The sequence below is a fragment of the Phalacrocorax carbo genome, chromosome Z, assembly GCF_963921805.1.
Source record: "Phalacrocorax carbo chromosome Z, bPhaCar2.1, whole genome shotgun sequence".
NCBI lineage: Eukaryota > Metazoa > Chordata > Aves > Suliformes > Phalacrocoracidae > Phalacrocorax > Phalacrocorax carbo.
Genome location: NC_087548.1, coordinates 72941062 through 72958560, shown reverse-complemented (window position 1 = coordinate 72958560; position 17499 = coordinate 72941062).

Genomic DNA, 17499 nt, shown 5'->3' with positions numbered 1-17499 from the left:
GCAGGAACAGTGTGGCCAGCAGGAGCAGGGAGGTGATCGTGCCCCTGTACTGGGCACTGGTGAGGCCACACCTCAAGTACTGTGTTCAGTGTTGGGCCCCTCACTACAAGAAGGACACTTAGGTGCTGGAGCGTATCCAGAGAAGGGCAAGGAAGCTGGTGAAGGGTCTGGAGAGCAGGTCTGATGAGGAGTGGCTGAGGGAGCTGGGGTTGTTTATCCTGGAGAAGAGGAGGCTGAAGGGAGACCTTATCGCTCTCTACAACTACCTGAAAGGAGGTTGTGGCGAGGTGGGCATCGGTCTTTTCCCCCTAGTAACAAGCGATAGGACAAGAAGAAACAGCCTCAAGCTGCACCAGGGGAAGTTTAGGTTGGACATTTGAAAAAAATTCTTCACCAATAGGGTTGTCAGGCATTGGAGCAGGCTGCCCAGGGAGGTGGTTGAGTGACCATCCCTGAAGGTATTTAAAAGAAGGGTAGACGTGGTGCTTGAGGATATGGTTTAGTGGTGGACTTGGCAGTGATAGGTTAGCGGTTGGACTCGATGATCTTAAGGGTCTTTTCCAACCTTAACAATTCTATGATTCTAAAAATGTTCTATGTTAATTTCTGAACTACTCTACTGAAGCTTTTTCCCCTCTGTGCTGTTTAGTGACCTTGTAATCTTTGCAGTTTGTGCTGCAAACGCATATGGCTGCAGTGCTGCAAAGGCATATGTTGGAGTATCTAATTCTTAAATATTTAAAAATCTTGAAACTCCTTTATTGCCCTAACTTATCCTCTATCTTTTGTTCTCCACCTGTGATAAGCACCACGAATATACTCTTATTAATGTTGCTGAGATATTTGTGTTTACTGAGGAATACTAAAGGACAGTCTGTGTATATTAGCTGCATTTCTTTATGCCTGAGCTGAAAGGCAGGGTACACAAAAAATTCTCAAATATTTTGTTTCCAAATAAGATATACATAGAATATGCATTTTAAAATAGCACTATTCTCATTCATAAAAATATATACAATAGGCTGGCTCTGTGACAACCATGTCTGATAACCCAGGTTTTGGACCCCAGTTATGCCATAGAAACAGGAAGATTAGAGCTGAGTCTAATGTCTTCCTGGTAAGTCATTACACTGGCCCGTACAGAAATACATATCTGTGGACAGAGATATGAAAGTTTGTGTTTGGAGAGAGGCTCATTCCACCAATAAACCACGTGGAAATGTTGCTCTGCTCCTGTATGAAGGCTTATTTTGAGACCCAGTGCACAATGACAGGGATGATAAATTGTTATTAAATGTTAGGAAGAACAAAGACCTCAACAAAGCTGGGGTAAGGAGGGGTAAGGGAATCTTCAGCAGTCGGCTGGCTAACTTGGTGAGGTGGGCTTTAAACTGAAAGACTTGGTGGGTGGGATCCATTACAGAAATGCTCGTGCCAGCACATCCAATGGCGGAGTAAGTCAGGCCAACCAGTGCGGTGACAAACGTTCCTTAGCTGTCTCCCAAGATGTGAAACAGAAGAGTAATCACCTCAAGTGTATGTATACAAATGCACGCAGTCTAGGTAACAAACAGGAGGAACTGGAGCTCCGCGCCCACTCAGAAGGGTATGACATCATAGGAGTAACTGAAACATGGTGGGACAACTCAAATGACTAGGGAATTGCAATGGATGGTTACAAGCTCTTTTGTACAGACAGGCAGGGTAGAAGAGGTGGAGGAGTTGCACTCTACATCAAGGAACACCTTCAATGTATCAAAGTCAACTATGGTGATTGCGACTGCTCTATCAAATGCTTCTGGGTTAAAGTCAGGGGGGTCATCCCCAAGCAGGACCTCACAGTGGGCATCTGCTATCAACCTCCTAAACATGGTGACAACGCCGACAAACCGATATTTGGGGCACTAAAGCAAGCTTGTGGCCAACAGAACCTGGTCCTGATGGGGGATTTCGACTACCCAGACACCTGCTGGAAGAACAATACGGCAGCTCGCATGTCATCCACCAAGTTCCTGGAATGCGTAGAAGACTGGTTCCTCATACAAATGTTAGATGTGCCAACCAGGAAGGAGGTGCTGCTGGACTTGCTATTCACAAACAGAGAAAGCCTATTTTGTAATAGCTCAGTTAGTGACAGCCTTGGCTGTAGTGACCACAATATTGTGGAGTTCTGGATCCTGCTGAGCGTGCTGAAGATCGGCTCCAAGACAAGCATTCTGGATTTTAGAAGAGCAAACTTCAGTGCACTCAGGGCTCAACTGGGAGGGATTCGATGGGAAGCTTCCACGGAATACAAAGGAGCTAGTAAGAGCTGGGAATTCTTCAAAAACTCTCTCGGAAGCACAAAGCCCATTTATCTCCTACAAAGGAAAAGGAAGTAAGCCGAGCAAGAGGCCCCCCATGGCTCAACCATGAGCTCCTGGGTCTATTCAAATCCAAAAGAGAAGCACACCTGAAATGGAGAAGTGGAGGATTATCTGCCAAGAACTACAGGGGCATTGCCAGAGTGTGCAGAGATGCAGTTAGAAAAGCAAAAGCCCAATTTGAATTGAAACTGGCTGTAGACATAAAAAATGATAAGAAAGGGTTCTTCAGACATGTCAAACACAAGCAGAAACAGAAGGAAAACATAGGACCATTGTTAAACAGAAAAGGAGAGTCAATCACCAATGATGCAGAAAAGGCAGGGGTCCTCAACACCTTCTTCACCTCTGTCTTTACCAACACTGTTGGGTCCCAGGCTTTGGGAATGAAATTGCCAATTGAACCAAACACTGACCCACCACCAGTGAAGGAAGAGTTAGTACATGAACTACTACAGGAGCTTGACCCCTACAAATCGATGGGTTCTGATGCCATCCACCCAAGGGTGCTGAGAGAGCTGGCTGACATCATTGCAAGGCCACTCTCCATAATCTTTGAGAAGTCATGGAGAACGGGGCATGTCCCAGAGGACAGGAGGAAGTCAAATGTTACCCCTATCTACAAGAAAGGCTCGAGGGAGGATCCGGGTAACTATAGGCCCATCAGCCTTACTTCAATCCCTGGGAAAGTTATGGAACGAATCCTCCTGGGGGCCATCACAAATCAATCGAAGTACATGATTGGGAAAAGCCAACATGGCTTTATTAAAGGCAGATCGTGCTTGCCAAACCTGGTGGCCTTCTATGACACAGTGACTTGCCTGGTTGACATGGGGCTGGCAGTGGACATTGTCTACCTGGACTTCTCCAAGGCCTGTGATACAGTCCCCCTTAGTCTCCTCCTGGAGAAATTGATGCGTTATGGCCTAGACAAGTGGTCTGTGCGGTGGGAGGGGAACTGGCTGACAGGCCGCACCCAAAGGGTGGTGACAAATAGCTCCTTTTCCAAGTGGCAACCTGTCACAAGTGGAGTCCCCCAGGGATCAATATTGGGCCCAATGTTATTCAACCTCTTTATAAGTGATCTGGATACCGGCATCAAGTGTAGCCTGATGAAGTTTGCTGATGACACCAAACTGGGCAGGGAAGTAGACACTCCAGAAGGGAGAGCTGCTCTGCAGGGAGATCTGGACAGGCTGGAGGAGTGGGCTAACAAGAATCTTATGAAGTTTAACAGGGAAAAGTGTAAGGTCTTACACCTGGGAAAACATAATCAGGGAGTGCAGCACAGACTGGGATCCACCCGGCTGGAGAGCAGCTCTGTGGAAAGGGACCTGGGGGTCCTGGTGGACAGGAAGCTCAACATGAGCAAACAGTGTGCTGCTGAGGCCAAGAAGGCCAACAGGATGCTGGATTGCATCAAAAAGGGCATCGCCAGCAGAGAGAAAAAAGTCATTATCCCACTCTACTCAGCGCTTGTCAGGCCACACCTGGAGTGCTGTGCACAGCTCTGGTCCCCGCTATACAAAAAGGATGTGGACAGGCTGGAAGGGGTCCAGAGAAGGGCCACCAAGACAATCAAAGGACTGGGAAGCCTGCCATATGAGGACAGGCTGGGAGAACTGGGTTTGTTCAGCCTTGAGAAAAGGAGGCTCAGAGGGGATCTCCTCACCATGTACCAGTACTTAAGGGGCAGCTACAAAGAAGATGGAGACTCCCTTTTTACACAGAGTCCCATGGAGAGGACAAGGGGGAATGGACAGAAATGCTCTTGGGAAGATTCCGATTGGACACGAGAGGGAAATTTTTCACAGTGAGGACAGTCACCATTGGAATAATCTCCCCAGGGAAGTGGTTGATTCGGCCACGTTGGACACTTCCAAGAGTCATCTGGACAGGGTGGTGGGCCATATTGTCTAGACTGTGCTCTTCCTGGAAATGTTGGACTAGATGACCCCTGAGGTCCCTTCCAACCTGGGATTCTGGGATTCCTCAAAATGTAGTACATCTTTCTCAAGCTGCCCATGTCCCTAAGCGTTTGCTGGTTACAAGTTGTGTTCAGCGTTTGTACAGGGAAGTGGGAAAGAAGAAGATAGTTTGCGATGGAAGGAATTCTAAATGTATTAGAAAATGGAGGTTATGTTGAGCACTAATTCCCATTTTATTTTGTTTTTTAGATAGTATATACTGGATATATTTACTCCATAATGTTGCCTAGGCAAGAGTTCTGTAGCACTTGCAAGGACAACTGATTTTTGGAAGCCATGTCCTTCTCTGCGTATTTCATAATGCCCCTAGTCCTTCAGTTTTTACAATGGTTCTGTTTCACTGATGCCATGTTCTGTTAGATAGTGAAGACGATGGAGGAATGACTGTACCCTGCAATGGGTGCCAAACGGAATATAACTTCTTTTCTGTAGTCTGCTCTTAGGTTCTTTTATGTATTCCTATCCTGCTTTCTACGCATGTCCAGTTTTAAGTTACTGAAAACATTTGGAACATTAGTGAATTTCCTCAGTATTGTCTGGAATTCATGGAGATCAGGATGACCGCATCTTTGGAGAAAGGAGTCCTTTACAGTGGCAAGACTTCTGTCCCTCCAAAAATTTAATGAATGAGAAAAAACTGTAACTAATGTAGAAGGTTAGAGTAGTTGGTAAAGATTTCCTTTTGGCTAGCTTACAGATATATTGAGAAATATGTTTGAGAATAAAACTTGATTGGATAATACACCACTGTCTTTATTACCATTGATCACTTAACTTTCTGACTGACAGCTTTTTTGTTCTTTTTACTGCAGGTTGTTCTTACTTGTGTGCTCTTCTGGTGGATTTTGTACCACATTCCATGTAGTGGAATGAATTTGAGTGAAGTATGGATATAAGGTTTCAGCTCTTGGGTTGTTACTATGTCTGATTATGAGACATTTCAAAGCCAAAAGTCTTCTAAAAGAACTGCATCTCCTGTAGGATATCTGTCTTCACTGTTTCAGTGTATTTTATGCTCTCACAATCTGTGTTTTTAGTTTGAAGTTATTTATGTAACACATGACAAACAAAGAACAATTAGTTTCTCATTAGCTGTTAGGCAAATGTCATGCCCTCAGATTTTAATCAGCCAATGCAAATATCATCAGAGTATAATCTATTTGCTACATTATTCTCATTATATCCTCTAGGATAATGGCTAAAATTTTTCATTTCAGTTCATGTGTGTGAACTTATTTTTAGATCTAACTTGCTGAGTATCTATTGGTTCCATAAATACTCAAGTGTTTTATTTTATTAAAAGCATTATAAAAAAAATATATAAGCTTCACTGTTCAGTGTGGATTTGGGTGAGAATATGTCTTCATTCTGGACTCTGGAAAGTGAATATTAATAAATTATAAATGTTTAGCCTTGGCTTTCAGCCAAGATGAGATGGCTTAGGCCTTCTGCTCAATTATCTCTTCGCACCTGAGGTGACTTTGGTCTGCCATCACCAGTGTAGCTGAACTACCTCCTTGAGTTACAGCCACATGTGTAGCAGAAAGAAAGTATGTCTTTTAACTGAAAAGACAGGATTTGGCTTGTTTCTTTCTATCTTTCATTTTGGGATTCTGTGTAAGCAGTTTCAAATTTTCTTTTCTGCCCTGGGGCCTGGAAATATTTAGGTACCATCTGGAAAGAAGGGTCAGAAGAAAGTATGTAAATTTTTTCTATTAATAGAATGATGTCTTATTCTCATCACTGAAGTACTTATCGTCTAGCAATAGGAGATACACCTTGTCATCAAACAGTGCTACAGAGAGCCACAAAACCACTACGTTGTGGTATCTTTCTGTCAATAACTAATGGTGCGTCAGCATTATCAGTCGTTACAACATGCTTACTCAGTTCAATGATACAGATCAGCATCACTTAGTTTCCATTCATTCCACTCCAAGACCAGTTGCAAAAGGCAGTGAAGTATTCACCCCCCCTTTATGTTCTCATGATGGTTAAAGAGATTCCACCTTTCCTCTTAGTCCTCCCAGCAAAGGTATTTGATGTCTGTCTGTTCTGTGATATTACGACTGCTACTTTTGTGAACCTCTACTCCTTCAAAGTTAGATATTCAAGGAAGTGTAGGGGAAAAATATGCCAGCAACTCTTTTACAGAAGGTTGTACCTATTTTTGTTTGGGAGTACTTGTTTTGAAGTGTGTAAACTTTCAATTTGGTCCTTTCTGCTGTTCTGTCTCAGTACTCCACAGCCATCCTTGCAGGCTTCGCCTTCAGTTAGGAAATAAAAAGAACCCCACTAAATGTGAAACATGGGAAACAACATGAAAATGTAGTTTAAAAATCAACAGAGTATGAACTAAAAAAAAATTTTCACTCAGAAAGTGAACAGACAGACTCGAGAGTTGTGATGAGAGACCATCTAGATGATGGCTGATAAAATGCCTGCACATCCAAATTGTGTACAATTTTAAGGGCTGCATTATTTATCCATTGAAACAATTAACAAGAAGCATGGGAATCACACCATTACATCTGAGAAATAACTTCACCTTTATTTCTCCCCTCCTTCCACTCCCCATCCATTAGAAAAAAGACCTTATGGGAATGCTTTTCCACTTAATGAGAAATATCTGTATGTGGTTCACTCCTTTTTATCTAGTTGCATGGCAAAGAGCTTTTTCTCTCTTTCAGGAATTGCTTAAGCCACTCCGGAGGCTGGTCACTCAGCAGAAGTGGAAGCAGACTCATTACAACAACTACAGTTAGATACTTGAATTAATGCATGTACAGTCATCACCAGGAGACTCTGTGGTTGCTCAAGGAAATTTATGCTGTTCTTCACACTAATTTGATGTAATCTTAGGGGAAATGTGTACTTCCATTATTTTCTTTTGAACCAGATCAACTTGCAAACATTTCAATGAAAGATGGATTTTTGGAAGACAAGTCCTTGCCTTTAGGCAAAGAAAGATTTAAAGACAGGTAAATAGACTAACACATTTGTATTATTTTGGTACACAGTTCGAGTGATTTGATTCTAATGTAAAGCTATTTTTTACTTTCAAAGTGCCTTTCACTTAAACATCTTAGAATGAGTTTAATGCAGTGTCTTGGTCTTGTGAGATAAGTGTGTTTTTATCATACATTTTGTAAATGGATAAAGCAAGTCAAAATCAATGAGAAATTCTATTTTCATCATCACAGAGCTCCTGTAATGAAAACCTGAAAATTTAAAAAACGAGCTTCAGGTGATTTTACTATGTACTTGAAAAAATGTGATGCAACAGGTCTTTGCAGTTGAGCTGCATTTTAAGCACAAATTCTCTTCTCCCTTCATGCCAGCTCCTGTCACTGATTCAAATAAGTATTGAACATACTAACAGCCTTCAGGAATATGTACAGAAAATAGAGAAAATGAAAGAAATAAAACATAGACAAAACCCAGGATTGGTACAGTTGTTAATTTAGCTAGGGAATGCGTAACAGAAGCTCCTACCGAAGGTACATACCAGGCCATCTGTACAAAATTGTATGTATACAAACCTTTGTGTCTCATGCATGTTTTATTACTATGTGTAATAGAAGTTTTTGATGTAGCATCACAAAAGATTATCACTAGAATTAAAGGCTTATCACTTAAAGGATTATCACTAGAATTAATATTCTTCAGAAAGCATTACTTTTCAATTAAATGCATTTAAAATTTATATGATTTATTAGTGATTGAACTTAATTTGGTTATTTGGTCTTACAGAGCGTTCTTTGCTGAAGTCAGGCTTTTGTACATACTCTACACTAATTGAACAGGCTTTTGAGGAGGTGGAAACTAAGAAGCATGTAAGCAGATTGTATGGACATACGTAGTTAATTTCCTGTGCAGGATGTTTTCATCTTAGAATAAGCATCTAGACAGAATCGTAAAAATGCATGTAATACACTTCTGGTCATATGCCACATGAAAATCTGTCTCGATATCCCTTCAGCTTTAGTTTCACTGTGTTTTGATATAAGATGGTTAGTGGCAGGAAGAGCTCGTGTGAATCTGTGGCCTCACAAGCTGTTGGTGAAATCCTGGCTGACTGTCATGAGGCCAAGATTTTCTTTTGTATTTCAGAGCACAATAAACTTCGTTTGTGAGCACAAGTGAATTTCTGCATGAAGCACAGCACAAAATGGGCGGTGCTGGGTTTTATGTGAGAATCTGGCTGCAGCAGGACTTTACAACAAAGCAATAATGGAATATGTAATCTGCTGAATGGCTACAAAGTGTGAAGGATCAATAACAAGAGCTATTAATTTCCATTCTCACCTTAGACCCCAAGTCTGTGATTATATTTAATTCAAAAATCATATTTACAGGTAAAACAGAAAGAGGGGAAATAAATGTTTTTTCTATAGACTAGAAGAATTTCTTCCTAAGCCTAAGTGCTTAGCAAAACTCAAAGCACTCTTTACAGCAGGTTGGTAAAGTAGCTTAATTTGGACAGCAATGAGCTTGCCGTGCATACATAGGAGGTCCCATTCACTAGCTTGTTATGGTTTTGTGTTAACATAAATGAATACTGTGCTGTTCCCCCTAGACCAAATTTTCGTTTTCCACCTCAGATCAATGGCCTAATGATGCTTCAACACTCCAGCTGCATAGTTCGGAATTCCTAAAATAAGGAATTCTTCTCTATCCAGAATTCCTTTTTTTCTTTCTTCTTTCTTATAACTAACAAATTTTTTTAAAAAAATAATTAATATATACCCTGAATGATTTAGTTTGGGGAAGTGTAATGGAACTGGTAATACATAAATTCAAAACACAATTAAATTTTCATTAAAAAGCCATAGACCTTTTGTGAGACTCTAGTATAAGCACCTAACTTTGTAATGGGTGCTAAAATGTATTTTTCACAAGCATTCTCCTTAGATTTGGATTCTTTTTTTTTTCAGCTACTACTGGTTTCTAATAGTCACATTCCCCATGCCGTTCCCATTCTTGTAAAGTCTAAAGGTATCTGACTGAAATCAGCATTTATTTAGAGATGGCCAGCGGATCAGAGTCAGATGCCCAAGGAGACATTAAGAATGTAGAAACAGGATACGTCTTAGTTACATTGTGATCGTTGCACCATATATGGATTGTTGCGTGGAATCACTGCTATTCTGCAAATTTAGCCCTCCCATACACATGTTGGATAGAGAATCCCTCACTATCTTTGCATAAATCTAGGTGAGATTCCTGAAAAACAGAACCACCATGGGTATTACTGTGCAGTTACTTGTGAGGCCAGGTGCACCACCGCTGCTGCTTGAAATGCTACCAGTCCTAACCACGTCTCCCACTTCAGACATATGAAAGGTCTTCAGAATGAAAGAGAGATACATAAACCTTAATCAGGGAAAATATTTCTGTGCATATTTGCAAGTCATATGAAACAAAAAACATGTCCAAGTTTCCCTAAACTAAGAAAAGGAGCAACTGATAACCTACATATACATATAGTAAAAACAAAGCAAAAGACAACCACCTTTCTTTGGCTAGCAATTATTTGGGTCTACATTTTTATTTAGTACACCATAAGGTTGCCTGGCATGTGGGTGGCACAATTAAGTTATTACCTATACAAATACACAGGATGAATGATGTGTTGAAAACATTCTGGTTATTCAAGACGTCCCACCAAACATGGCAGTGACAACTGAACTAGTGTTGAAGCAGAAACAATAGATCATTATAACAGGATTTAAATATTGAATGTTGTTCCAGGAATAATGAGAAGTAAAAGGAAAGAAGAGGTAAAAAACAATAATAATCAAACAATGGCTAATTTCAGCAGTGCAAGTCATATAATTTTGCAGAAGAATGATACATTCTTGACTTTTCACATATGGAAATTATATAGGGAATTTACAATTTATTACTAATAAATTTTATTTTATCATTTTCTTCACTGGAGAAATTTTATGTAATTTATGGATGTTTATGGCTCTCAGTAAGAATAATGTTACATGATATATAGAAGATTTTCCAATTTTGTAAACATTCTGACGGTTGTAGGTAGAAGTAATATCTGTTCTCTCTGATCGATAGTTATTTTATGATTTACTGTTGCAACTCCCGACCATTGGAGAAAATGAAAAAGGTTGCACTTTCTAACTTCAACTGAAATCAAATGAAGCTGTTTCTGGTGGTTTTGAGATACCAGTAGTGATGGTGAGAGCCTCCACGGACTATACGGACTATAAATGTGTGTGAAACAGAAGACTAAGAACTTTGTTACTTTAAGGACATGCAAGAGCTGGATAATATAACACAGACTGATTACAGATCTTTAGGCAGGAATCTAAATGGTTAAAAAGGTGGACTCAAAACGCAATAAAGGCTATTTTTCCAGGACTGAGGAGGTGTTATTTCTCTGTTATTACTTAATTTTTGTTAATGTTGTTTTAAAGTGCCCATTAAATTTACTGCATTCAATACTTAAGGTTAGAATTCTGTTTTAATGTAAGTTATATGCAAATAATACTGGAGTAAATTTATTACCTTCTCTTCTGAGCATGATTCTGCTCTCTCCTGGGCAAGAGATATCACTACCATTTCACCTTGTTAGGAACTATGTACAGGAGAGTCACTTCCTTTTCTGCTGAGTAACCCAAGCCCCTTCTTCTCCCCTGTTTTGCCAAGGGGAAATTGAAAGGATCATGCCAGGGTTTAGCCAGTGACACCATACCTGGTTTGTATCTGTTGCTGCAGAAACTCAGTCTAAATGTTGTTCAGTTCTTGAGACTCTGAATATCTGAACATTTCTTCAGTCAGATTCAGTTAGAATATAAAAGGTGATATAAGTGCATTTTGGCAGGAAAGCTGAGAATATGATTTAAAGAGATGATCTCAGCTAAAAGAAAAAAGGAAAACAGGAGAAAAAGCCGCCCCAAATGTTGCAGAAAACATGCTAAATGTTGTCTAGCAGTGGTAGAACTTCTTAATGGCTTTAGTATAATTTAATTATCAATCAGGGGTACTACCAGTCAATACTTTAATGATCTTCTACTTTGCCTGAATGTATGCTCTGCTTTCCCAGATCAGTTCACGTGATTAATAGGGTATGTAATTATATAATGTCATATTGTCAAAACGGTATTCTTTCTTCACATGTTTGTAAGGTAGATAATTAAAGAAAAATCCTAAATTTTTCACAAGTTTGAAATAAGAAGCCACTAATTATATCAGAAATTAGTTCAGAATTTAACATTAAAAAGAATGGAAGGATGCAGGTTAAATTTTAGACTTGCTGTATTCTCATAGTCCTCTTAATTCTCCAGTTCTGCTAAGAAATCTTATAATGAAACAGGACAGGACCAAATTCATGAGCTCTGTGTGAGTAAGTAGCACATTACAAAATTGCTTTGGCTGTTCAGTGTGGAATACTTAGGCATAGGACAAGCTGTGTAATGGGTCACTGCTTCAGAGTTTTTTCCTCTGTTCCTCAGCAGAGCCCCAGTTCTTGTTCATGTTTAAAATGTACTGCATAGAATGTCTGTTCACAGAGAGCTCCCTTTGAGGGGGTGGTTTTGAGTGTGCTGTTCAAGATTTATCTTTCTTTTATTCTTGTGAAGAGGTTCTTGATAATTGCACTTAAGTTAGTTTCCTGCATCCTGCACCAAATCCTTCTTATTTATGATTTCTTTGGAATATGCATGCGTTTCAAAAATTATAAGAAAATTAATTTATGTCAGAGCATCCAGTAAGGAGAAAAAATCAAAGTTGTTTTTTTCTTTCTGTGATACAGCATGAAGTCTCTCAGTAAATATTTATTTCTATTCTTTTGTCTTTAGCACTCCTTTTCTTATGCTGATGCTTTTTATACTTTCTCCTGCATTGGAATAGATGTTGAAGCAGTAAAATGGTCCTAGTCCATCCTTTTCAATAAAGTTATGTTGGATTACAAAAAAACTGAATCAGTCCCATTAAGTCACCTATGTTGCTTTTTGTATTCTGAAGATGAAATATTACTACTAAGTTTAAGAAATGATGTTTTCCTTCTTCAGATTTGAGCAAGTACACTGTGGACAACTGTTGCCATTTGATTTCTATAGAGGTATTTATTTCCCTGGGGCAACAGAGCTTAACTCAGCCTTATACAAAGGGCCCAACGTAAATTTAGATTTTATCCCTGTGGCTGTGCAAAATCTGCCAGTGCAGAGATGTGATTACAGCTCAGTGGTTCACTTTATCTTCTGTCATTCAACACTGCAGAATGGGTGGTGTACACAATGTGAGGAATGAATCAGCCGCTGCTTTTGCTGACTTGGTCAAGGATAGTAATTCCTAGGAAAATTCTTCTGTGAGGTATTCGTCAAAATTTGCCAAAGGTTGGGAGGATAAGTACATAGAGGGTTAAAAAGCAGTGTGGCTACCCTCTGTGCTTACCTGTGTTGATTGTACACTTTAGTACATTTATGACTGCTCTTAAATGAAACAGCTTAATTTACTGCAGCCATTCAGAGCTCATGATGTGATCAACAGATCTGAAAGTCTCGAAAAGGCTTAATTAAGGGCTATACCTGTGTTTACAAATAACTTAATCAAGAAGAGTTATGCTGTCTGAAATTCCTTTCCTCACTCTTAATATTGTGTTAATATTAACCGTAGTGACCAAACTGGCAGCATCTTTGAAGGTTTCTGAAGAACATGCACATAAAAAAGAAGAGTTTGTAGCATCCCTAAAAGATAAGGTCTTGATGTCCCTGTAGAAGAAGGAGACCTCTGAACAGTAACACACATAGGGACTCTATGTTTCTTAGTCTTTCGTTATGCTCTGCGTTCTGTTTTAAAAAAAAAGTTTGCATGGGATATGTGCCATGTACTACCAAAATAGTCAGATAGTTAGCAAACCGCAGCGTCTGCCAGTTGGCGGATGCCAACCTGTTTGTACCACTTTTATTCTACCCACTGCTTTTATTTTGGCTCATACATTGTTGTTGCTATCCAAACTGGTGGTGGTAATTCGAAACAGCTACTAAAAAGCATATTTGTTTAAATGTGTCTGAATTTACATTGTGCCATACTTAGAGTTGGCGAGAAACCTCTCTGTCAATTCAAAGCTCCACACTTATTTGAAAATTATTGTAGAAATGTTCCCATTAGAAACGGAAGATTCTTTATAACACTTTTTACATAAGATTCAGTGTTATACTTGACTTAGTTACAGCCTTGTGAATTTGTACAACTTTAAGTACACCAATATAGATATAGATTCAGTTATATTTAATGTTAAAATCATTAGCCTAGGAAAAAAGTAAGTATTAATATTACAATTGTATCCTCAGCATACATTATACTAGTAAAATACTTCTGGTAGTATAACCCTGTTTCGATTTCATATAAAAAGTCAGACATTACCTCCTATAAGCAGAACACAACAAGCTAAGTGTGGATAATAAAACATACCTGCAGACTCCCTTAACACAGCTGAATAGATGCCAAAACTCTGTTGCTGACTACAGGAAATATCCTCTAGTTATCATTGTAATATGGAAGACTGCAATATAATTGCGTGGAAGTCCTTCCAACATTATTTGTTATTCCTACTTCTTTCTCAGATTGTCACAAAGACGTGCGTTTTCACAAGTTAAGTGTTGCAGTGCACCAGAGAGACATAGTATTTTGTTCACTCTGAAACTGTGAAAAACCTAGTATGTTAGGCCCACATTTTTAAACTGGCTTTTAATGATTATCCTCCCTTTTATGTTTATTTCTTAGACTTGAATCCTGTAGGTTGTTACTTTTCTGAAGTACTGAATGCCTGCAGACACTATATGACCTTTGAAAGCCAGACTCAAAACTCACTTAGGCAGTGGCTGTTTCTAAATATTTCATCTTCCATGACTTCCCAGAACTAACCTTTTATTCATACCACTGTATGCTGTACTTTTGCAGCTTGCACCTCAGAAATGTTCAGAATTACCATGCCTCTGTCCCCCCTCCAAAGATGGAAATTTTAACACTGACCTCCTGTACAACTGGCCTTGTTGTAGTAACTCTTTCCAGGCCGCTTCCCTGATGCTGTTAGATTCATCCTATAGCTGTAGAAGAAAAGTCTGGGTATTTGCAGAGACAGTACTTTGAAATACTTATGCTGCTGTGACAGGTACTACACACAAGGTGACATCTGCTGTGCTGTTAAACGAAGTTATTAAAAGGGAGACTTCAAAGCTGAACCCTGAGTAACCAAAATTTACCTGAGCCGCTGAAGTAATAGCGAACATCATGTGAAATTGCTAAAGTAACATGGTATGGTGAAGAGGACTATAACTCTTCTGTATGTACCCATGCTGAAAACATGACCTGCCCTACCACTTGTCTTGTGTTCACATTCATAGCTGAAGCTGAAGCACTGTTCAGCTGGACAAATTAAACATAGAGGAACGCATGTTGTCTGCTCTGAAAAGTTCAGTCCTTTTAAAGTCAAGAGATAGTGCATCAAACAGTAAGTTGTAGGGACACAAAAAGGATGTGGGGAAAATAATAAAATTTGGGGTTGATAGGGTGGCAGATATAAAGTTCATGGAAGTGAGTGACCATTGCTTTCCTCAGCTGATGGGATATCATCCAGAGTTTCCAATTTTTAGATACTAGAATCAAGTGAGCATTTTTACTGTTGAAATACATTTTTATGCAAGTGTGGCCTTTTGAGCTGTCGCCATTTCTCATGCCTTCCCACACTAAGGAAGAAAGAAGACCCTTGTCTTTGTTATTTGACTACTTTGCCTTTGTACATGGACACCCATCGTTCACATCATTAGATTGAAACCTTAAGGATCAAGCTCTGTGACCAGGAAACACCAGGGGCACTCAACCCTAACTTTCTTTTCAAAAGCCATCTGTAAATGGAAATAGACCAGCTTTTTCAAAGGTGCCCAGTACCGGTGGCGTCATGTCAGCGGCTGCTCTACCCCATCACTTTCACCTCTTCTTACTTTCAGCCTTTCCCTGGTCTCACCCTCTGCATCAGGGCCTGGCTTTCCAAGGCATTGAAGGTTATCTGGTTTACTTGCAAAAGAACGCAATTTCTATGGTCATTGCTGTTTAGGACTCTGACTTAACAAATCTTAGAATTTTGCTCTCCTGGTATTATAGGTTGCCAAAGTAGTCTGTTAATTGCTTTTCTACAGCTATGCATTTCTGTGTGTTTTATTAAATAAATTTAAACCAAAGGACATTAATCTTATTTCAATCTACTCTATCCCATTTAGAAAAAAAAGTAAGTGAAAACTCTTACTGCAGAAAAAAGGGGATGATCTTTCAAAAGCACACAAGGAATATTTAGCAACACCATTTTGTAAATGAGGGAGGTGCTCTCTCAGGTGTTAATTAAGGGCCAAAGGTCAGTGCTGCACTATTACTATTTTTAATGATAACCAAAGTCAGCAAGAGTTTCTTACAGGAGGCTGAAATTTTTGAATGTCAATTATTTGTCCCCAAATATATCACATCTGTCTGGGTGATAATTATAGCGGTTGCTAAGAGAATATGATTTTTTTTTTTAAAAAAAGGCACCTTTTATTCAGTTTCTTCCTTCTGTGCAATTTTTCTGTTCTGGTAGCTAAGACCCTCAGAATGAGACTTGGCAGATTCTGTCTGCAAAACCATTGAACAGTACCATGAACTTGTCCTTAGCCAGGTAAGAACAAAGCAGAATCCCAGCCAGAATTCAGGACTTATGTACTGTGGAGTTCTGGGTATTTTAGATCTTGCTGCCTCATCACTGTACAGCAAAAACTAATTTATTTGCTCAGACACAACATATTTGTATATGTTGTGGTTGCTTTTCTCAAACAAAGGTCTTTCCAATTTTACTGTGGGAAAAAGTTCCATTGACATATCTGGGACTTTGATATTTGGCTAATGTTTTCCTACCATAACTCCATCATGTCAATGCAATAAGGTGAGTGAAGAATGTTTGTAATGATTAAAAAACCAAAAAGGAAACAAGTTAAAAAAAGATTGTATTCCACTTTAAAGAAAAATCCCAAACTTTTGGAATTCTACATTTGTCTCCTTATCTTGGGGCACACCCTGAAGAACAGTCAGTTTAAGGGCCTGGGAACTTCCCATTTCTCTAGACTCTCTGGTTGCTTCCAGTCTCTCAGGGAGCTTGCTTCAGTGTCATAACTCTGTGATTTCCAATATAATTTATTAAATTGGTATGATCTCAGCAAGCATTTTTATTTCTGCAGATTGGTAAATAAATGAAAAAAGTAGTTGGAACTGATCTTTATCACTGTAAGTGATGAGTTTGTTGAGACAGAAAGACAGATTCTGCAGGATTCATTTACTCACCACTTCATTACATACACCAGAGCCCAGGCTTTGATTGAACATACATAATAATACCTTAATATCAAAGTATCCAGAATCAAAATAGCATAATTTCTAAATTGTTTTGTTCAGTGACCATGTCTGATTCCTAAGACCAGCTTCACTATTTTATAGGTAATTCATGACTCACTTCTTTTGTGTATAAATTTGCAAAAAAAAAGTCGTCTTTGGATTTTCTCCTGGCACTTAGTTTACATGGAGATAGGAGTGTGGATGACAGCCTCTGCTGAGCAGTCAGTGGGGTTCGTGGAGGTAGGGATGGGATTTAATATGTAGAGTTCTTCTTTCTGATAGCCTGCAAAATAACTATGTGCCTAATGATGATCCCCAAGCAGCACCTGGTACTTCTTTCAGAGGAGGATACAATGGGAATGCGCATGGATGGAAAGAGAGAGAGAAATTTTGTTTTGTTCTTTTAGTTTGGTATATTTCTTACCAGTTTTACATAGAAAATGAGCCCTCATGAGGAATGGTCTTATGCTTGCATATAGAGACATGGGCTGAGAAAGAAAGCAATCACACATTCCTCACAACAGTCAATATCAAATATTTCAAAAGAACATGGAAAAATCACCTCCAGACAGCTTTGGAGCAAGAAGGCTCAAACAGTTTTCCCCAGGAATGTTTCTTCATCATCTGCCAGTATCTTGACATTGGACAACTGCGTTGTATGTGAAAACTTTGCTTTAGAGGACCCATTCTACTCTTTGCACCTTACACAGCTGCTGGTTGCTGCTATATATCACAGTAGTCTACAAATGGAACAAAGTCGCATGAAA